General features: G+C 53.1%; 16 non-coding genes across 16 annotated transcripts; 5 read left to right on the forward strand and 11 right to left on the reverse strand.

Moving 5' to 3' along the window:
* The first annotated feature begins 180 nt into the window (after positions 1-180).
* Trnap-agg lies at positions 181-252 on the forward strand. The gene has a single exon. It is a non-coding gene; the product is annotated as a tRNA-Pro (tRNA).
* Positions 253-445: 193 nt separating this feature from the next.
* On the reverse strand, positions 446-518 carry Trnav-aac. Its single transcript has one exon. It is a non-coding gene; the product is annotated as a tRNA-Val (tRNA).
* Positions 519-676: 158 nt separating this feature from the next.
* Trnav-uac lies at positions 677-749 on the reverse strand. The gene has a single exon. It is a non-coding gene; the product is annotated as a tRNA-Val (tRNA).
* A 403-nt stretch (positions 750-1,152) lies between these two features.
* Positions 1,153-1,224, forward strand: Trnap-agg. Its single transcript has one exon. It is a non-coding gene; the product is annotated as a tRNA-Pro (tRNA).
* A 194-nt stretch (positions 1,225-1,418) lies between these two features.
* Trnav-aac lies at positions 1,419-1,491 on the reverse strand. Its single transcript has one exon. It is a non-coding gene; the product is annotated as a tRNA-Val (tRNA).
* A 631-nt stretch (positions 1,492-2,122) lies between these two features.
* On the forward strand, positions 2,123-2,193 carry Trnap-agg. The gene has a single exon. It is a non-coding gene; the product is annotated as a tRNA-Pro (tRNA).
* Positions 2,194-2,387: 194 nt separating this feature from the next.
* Trnav-aac lies at positions 2,388-2,460 on the reverse strand. The gene has a single exon. It is a non-coding gene; the product is annotated as a tRNA-Val (tRNA).
* Positions 2,461-2,618: 158 nt separating this feature from the next.
* Positions 2,619-2,691, reverse strand: Trnav-uac. The gene has a single exon. It is a non-coding gene; the product is annotated as a tRNA-Val (tRNA).
* A 665-nt stretch (positions 2,692-3,356) lies between these two features.
* On the reverse strand, positions 3,357-3,429 carry Trnav-aac. The gene has a single exon. It is a non-coding gene; the product is annotated as a tRNA-Val (tRNA).
* A 158-nt stretch (positions 3,430-3,587) lies between these two features.
* Positions 3,588-3,660, reverse strand: Trnav-cac. The gene has a single exon. It is a non-coding gene; the product is annotated as a tRNA-Val (tRNA).
* A 665-nt stretch (positions 3,661-4,325) lies between these two features.
* Positions 4,326-4,397, reverse strand: Trnav-aac. The gene has a single exon. It is a non-coding gene; the product is annotated as a tRNA-Val (tRNA).
* Positions 4,398-4,555: 158 nt separating this feature from the next.
* Trnav-uac lies at positions 4,556-4,628 on the reverse strand. The gene has a single exon. It is a non-coding gene; the product is annotated as a tRNA-Val (tRNA).
* Positions 4,629-5,029: 401 nt separating this feature from the next.
* Positions 5,030-5,101, forward strand: Trnap-agg. Its single transcript has one exon. It is a non-coding gene; the product is annotated as a tRNA-Pro (tRNA).
* Positions 5,102-5,295: 194 nt separating this feature from the next.
* Trnav-aac lies at positions 5,296-5,368 on the reverse strand. The gene has a single exon. It is a non-coding gene; the product is annotated as a tRNA-Val (tRNA).
* Positions 5,369-5,526: 158 nt separating this feature from the next.
* On the reverse strand, positions 5,527-5,599 carry Trnav-cac. Its single transcript has one exon. It is a non-coding gene; the product is annotated as a tRNA-Val (tRNA).
* A 401-nt stretch (positions 5,600-6,000) lies between these two features.
* Positions 6,001-6,072, forward strand: Trnap-agg. Its single transcript has one exon. It is a non-coding gene; the product is annotated as a tRNA-Pro (tRNA).
* Positions 6,073-6,225: the final 153 nt, after the last annotated feature.

Consider the following 6,225-nt stretch of genomic DNA (forward strand, 5'->3'; position numbering starts at 1 on the left):
CTTTCTCAACAGCAGGCAGTGCGAGCCCAGCGGCAGCTCTACATGAAGGTACCAATAGCCCAGGAAGGCCGCCGACCGCGGGAATTCGCGCCGCCCCCATCCTGCCAGCGTACATGAGACTTCCAGGGCACCCTGGACGACATATAGGGACTGCAATAATTGGCATTCGCCGTGTCACAGGGCCCGTTGGTCTAGGGGTATGATTCCTGCTTAGGGTGCAGGAGGTCCCGGGTTCAAATCCCGGACGAGCCCTAGCGCTTTGTGCAAACTGATCGCACGTCAGTGGCTGAGTCAGAGCAAAAAGCTCGCCGTCAATATCAAATGAATTTCTTATTCGATGTGAGCAATTGACACTCTGGTCCGACGCGTGAAGGCGATTACGAAGGTTCGGGTACAGATGGTAGCAGATGCATGTTAGTAAGTCTTGCTTAAAGTGATGAAAAAGTGTTTCCGCCCGGGATCGAACCGGGGACCGTCTGCGTGTTAGGCAGACGTGATAACCGCTACACCACGGAAACTGCTTGTGAGCACATTACTTCAAAGACAACTTGTAGTGATGTTGCCATCGTAACTAAAAAATTCAATAAATGTGGTACTTGCAAAACGAAGGGACATGCAGCAGATCCACACACGACGTGGCTCATTGGAGGACAATACGACATAGGCAATAAAATACTGTTCCCGCCCGGGATCGAACCGGGGACCTTCCGCGCGTAAAGCAGACGTGATAACCGCTACACTACGGAAACGACGGACCCGAGGAGTCCATCCTTGTTCACTCGAACTTGCCTCAGCCTTTCTCTAGTCCGCGAATGCACACACGACAGTTCTTTTGTCAGCCTGGAACCCATCACAGCCGAGGGCTCAAGAAGTCTTCGGGGTGCTCGAGAGGGTGTCTGCCGTAGCACCCCTAACGAGATAGCGGCGTTTCGCGCAGTCGTTATTGCAAGTCATATCAGCAAAAGCAATCACTTTCTCAACAGCAGGCAGTGCGAGCCCAGCGGCAGATCTACATGAAGGTACCAATAGCCCAGGAAGGCCGCCGACCGCGGGAATTCGCGCCGCCCCCATCCCGCCAGCGTACACGAGACTTCCAGGGCACCCTGGACGACATCTAGGGACTGCAATTAATTGGCATTCGCCGTGTCACAGGGCCCGTTGGTCTAGGGGTATGATTCCTGCTTAGGGTGCAGGAGGTCCCGGGTTCAAATCCCGGACGAGCCCTAGCGCTTTGTGCAAACTGATCGCACGTCAGTGGCTGAGTCAGAGCAAAAAGCTCGCCGTCAATATCAAATGAATTTCTTATTCGATGTGAGCAATTGACACTCTGGTCCGACGCGTGAAGGCGATTACGAAGGTTTCGGGTACAGATGGTAGCAGATGCATGTTAGTAAGTCTTGCTTAAAGTGATGAAAAAGTGTTTCCGCCCGGGATCGAACCGGGGACCTTCTGCGTGTTAGGCAGACGTGATAACCGCTACACCACGGAAACTGCTTGTGAGCACCTTACTTCACAGACAACTTGTAGTGATGTTGCCATCGTAACTAAAAAATTCAATAAATGTGGTACTTGCAAAACGAAGGACATGCAGCAGATCCACACACGACGTGGCTCATTGGAGGACAATACGACATAGGCAAGAAAATACTGTTCCCGCCCGGGATCGAACCGGGACCTTCTGCGTGTGTAAGCAGACGTGATAACCGCTACACTACGGAAACGACGGACCCGAGGAGTCCATCCTTGTTCACTCGAACTTGCCTCAGCCTTTCTCTAGTCCGCGAATGCACACACGACAGTTCTTTTGTCAGCCTGGAACCCATCACAGCCGAGGGCTCAGAAGTCTTCGGGGTGCTCGAGAGGGTGTCTGCCGTAGCACCCCTAACGAGATGGCGGCGTTTCGCGCAGTCGTTATTGCAAGTCATATCAGCAAAAGCAATCACTTTCTCAACAGCAGGCAGTGCGAGCCCAGCGGCAGCTCTACATGAAGGTACCAATAGCCCAGGAAGGCCGCCGACCGCGGGAATTCGCGCCGCCCCCATCCTGCCAGCGTACATGAGACTTCCAGGGCACCCTGGACGACATATAGGGACTGCAATAATTGGCATTCGCCGTGTCACAGGGCCCGTTGGTCTAGGGTATGATTCCTGCTTAGGGTGCAGGAGGTCCCGGGTTCAAATCCCGGACGAGCCCTAGCGCTTTGTGCAAACTGATCGCACGTCAGTGGCTGAGTCAGAGCAAAAAGCTCGCCGTCAATATCAAATGAATTTCTTATTCGATGTGAGCAATTGACACTCTGGTCCGACGCGTGAAGGCGATTACGAAGGTTTCGGGTACAGATGGTAGCAGATGCATGTTAGTAAGTCTTGCTTAAAGTGATGAAAAAGTGTTTCCGCCCGGGATCGAACCGGGGACCGTCTGCGTGTTAGGCAGACGTGATAACCGCTACACCACGGAAACTGCTTGTGAGCACATTACTTCAAAGACAACTTGTAGTGATGTTGCCATCGTAACTAAAAAATTCAATAAATGTGGTACTTGCAAAACGAAGGGACATGCAGCAGATCCACACACGACGTGGCTCATTGGAGGACAATACGACATAGGCAATAAAATACTGTTCCCGCCCGGGATCGAACCGGGGACCTTCCGCGCGTAAAGCAGACGTGATAACCGCTACACTACGGAAACGACGGACCCGAGGAGTCCATCCTTGTTCACTCGAACTTGCCTCAGCCTTTCTCTAGTCCGCGAATGCACACACGACAGTTCTTTTGTCAGCCTGGAACCCATCACAGCCGAGGGCTCAAGAAGTCTTCGGGGTGCTCGAGAGGGTGTCTGCCGTAGCACCCCTAACGAGATAGCGGCGTTTCGCGCAGTCGTTATTGCAAGTCATATCAGCAAAAGCAATCACTTTCTCAACAGCAGGCAGTGCGAGCCCAGCGGCAGATCTACATGAAGGTACCAATAGCCCAGGAAGGCCGCCGACCGCGGGAATTCGCGCCGCCCCCATCCGCCAGCGTACACGAGACTTCCAGGGCTCCCTGGACGACATCTAGGGACTGCAATAATTGGCATTCGCCGTGTCACAGGGCCCGTTGGTCTAGGGGTATGATTCCTGCTTAGGGTGCAGGAGGTCCCGGGTTCAATCCGGACGAGCCCTAGCGCTTTGTGCAAACTGATCGCACGTCAGTGGCTGAGTCAGAGCAAAAAGCTCGCCGTCAATATCAAATGAATTTCTTATTCGATGTGAGCAATTGACACTCTGGTCCGACGCGTGAAGGCGATTACGAAGGTTTCGGGTACAGATGGTAGCAGATGCATGTTAGTAAGTCTTGCTTAAAGTGATGAAAAAGTGTTTCCGCCCGGGATCGAACCGGGGACCTTCTGCGTGTTAGGCAGACGTGATAACCGCTACACCACGGAAACTGCTTGTGAGCACCTTACTTCACAGACAACTTGTAGTGATGTTGCCATCGTAACTAAAAAATTCAATAAATGTGGTACTTGCAAAACGAAGGGACATGCAGCAGATCCACACACGACGTGGCTCATTGGAGGACAATACGACATAGGCAAGAAAATACTGTTCCCGCCCGGGATCGAACCGGGGACCTTCTGCGTGTGAAGCAGACGTGATAACCGCTACACTACGGAAACGACGGACCCGAGGAGTCCATCCTTGTTCACTCGAACTTGCCTCAGCCTTTCTCTAGTCCGCGAATGCACACACGACAGTTCTTTTGTCAGCCTGGAACCCATCACAGCCGAGGGCTCAAGAAGTCTTCGGGGTGCTCGAGAGGGTGTCTGCCGTAGCACCCCTAACGAGATGGCGGCGTTTCGCGCAGTCGTTATTGCAAGTCATATCAGCAAAAGCAATCACTTTCTCAACAGCAGGCAGTGCGAGCCCAGCGCAGCTCTACATGAAGGTACCAATAGCCCAGGAAGGCCGCCGACCGCGGGAATTCGCGCCGCCCCCATCCTGCAGCGTACATGAGACTTCCAGGGCACCCTGGACGACATATAGGGACTGCAATAATTGGCATTCGCCGTGTCACAGGGCCCGTTGGTCTAGGGGTATGATTCCTGCTTAGGGTGCAGGAGGTCCCGGTTCAAATCCCGGACGAGCCCTAGCGCTTTGTGCAAACTGATCGCACGTCAGTGGCTGAGTCAGAGCAAAAAGCTCGCCGTCAATATCAAATGAATTTCTTATTCGATGTGAGCAATTGACACTCTGGTCCGACGCGTGAAGGCGATTACGAAGGTTTCGGGTACAGATGGTAGCAGATGCATGTTAGTAAGTCTTGCTTAAAGTGATGAAAAAGTGTTTCCGCCCGGGATCGAACGGGGACCGTCTGCGTGTTAGGCAGACGTGATAACCGCTACACCACGGAAACTGCTTGTGAGCACATTACTTCAAAGACAACTTGTAGTGATGTTGCCATCGTAACTAAAAAATTCAATAAATGTGGTACTTGCAAAACGAAGGGACATGCAGCAGATCCACACACGACGTGGCTCATTGGAGGACAATACGACATAGGCAATAAAATACTGTTCCCGCCCGGGATCGAACCGGGGACCTTCCGCGCGTAAAGCAGACGTGATAACCGCTACACTACGGAAACGACGGACCCGAGGAGTCCATCCTTGTTCACTCGAACTTGCCTCAGCCTTTCTCTAGTCCGCGAATGCACACACGACAGTTCTTTTGTCAGCCTGGAACCCATCACAGCCGAGGGCTCAAGAAGTCTTCGGGGTGCTCGAGAGGGTGTCTGCCGTAGCACCCCTAACGAGATAGCGGCGTTTCGCGCAGTCGTTATTGCAAGTCATATCAGCAAAAGCAATCACTTTCTCAACAGCAGGCAGTGCGAGCCCAGCGGCAGATCTACATGAAGGTACCAATAGCCCAGGAAGCCGCCGACCGCGGGAATTCGCGCCGCCCCCATCCCGCCAGCGTACACGAGACTTCCAGGGCACCCTGGACGACATCTAGGGACTGCAATAATTGGCATTCGCCGTGTCACAGGGCCCGTTGGTCTAGGGGTATGATTCCTGCTTAGGGTGCAGGAGGTCCCGGGTTCAAATCCCGGACGAGCCCTAGCGCTTTGTGCAAACTGATCGCACGTCAGTGGCTGAGTCAGAGCAAAAAGCTCGCCGTCAATATCAAATGAATTTCTTATTCGATGTGAGCAATTGACACTCTGGTCCGACGCGTGAAGGCGATTACGAAGGTTTCGGGTACAGATGGTAGCAGATGCATGTTAGTAAGTCTTGCTTAAAGTGATGAAAAAGTGTTTCCGCCCGGGATCGAACCGGGGACCTTCTGCGTGTTAGGCAGACGTGATAACCGCTACACCACGGAAACTGCTTGTGAGCACCTTACTTCACAGACAACTTGTAGTGATGTTGCCATCGTAACTAAAAAATTCAATAAATGTGGTACTTGCAAAACGAAGGGACATGCAGCAGATCCACACACGACGTGGCTCATTGGAGGACAATACGACATAGGCAAGAAAATACTGTTCCCGCCCGGGATCGAACCGGGGACCTTCTGCGTGTGAAGCAGACGTGATAACCGCTACACTACGGAAACGACGGACCCGAGGAGTCCATCCTTGTTCACTCGAACTTGCCTCAGCCTTTCTCTAGTCCGCGAATGCACACACGACAGTTCTTTTGTCAGCCTGGAACCCATCACAGCCGAGGGCTCAAGAAGTCTTCGGGGTGCTCGAGAGGGTGTCTGCCGTAGCACCCCTAACGAGATAGCGGCGTTTCGCGCAGTCGTTATTGCAAGTGATATCAGCAAAAGCAATCACTTTCTCAGCAGCAGGCAGTGCGAGCCCAGCGGCAGCTCTACATGAAGGTACCAATAGCCCAGGAAGGCCGCCGACCGCGGGAATTCGCGCCGCCCCCATCCCGCCAGCGTACACGAGACTTCAGGGCACCCTGGACGACATCTAGGGACTGCAATAATTGGCATTCGCCGTGTCACAGGGCTCGTTGGTCTAGGGGTATGATTCCTGCTTAGGGTGCAGGAGGTCCCGGGTTCAAATCCCGGACGAGCCCTAGCGTTTTGTGCAAACTGATCGCACGTCAGTGGCTGAGTCAGCGCAAAAAGCTCGCCGTCCAATATCAAATGAATTTCTTATTCGATGTGAGCAATTGACACTCTGGTCCGACGCGTGAAGGCGATTACGAAGGTTTCGGGTACAGATGGTA

The sequence above is a fragment of the Schistocerca piceifrons genome, chromosome 2, assembly GCF_021461385.2.
Source record: "Schistocerca piceifrons isolate TAMUIC-IGC-003096 chromosome 2, iqSchPice1.1, whole genome shotgun sequence".
NCBI classification, from domain to species: domain Eukaryota; kingdom Metazoa; phylum Arthropoda; class Insecta; order Orthoptera; family Acrididae; genus Schistocerca; species Schistocerca piceifrons.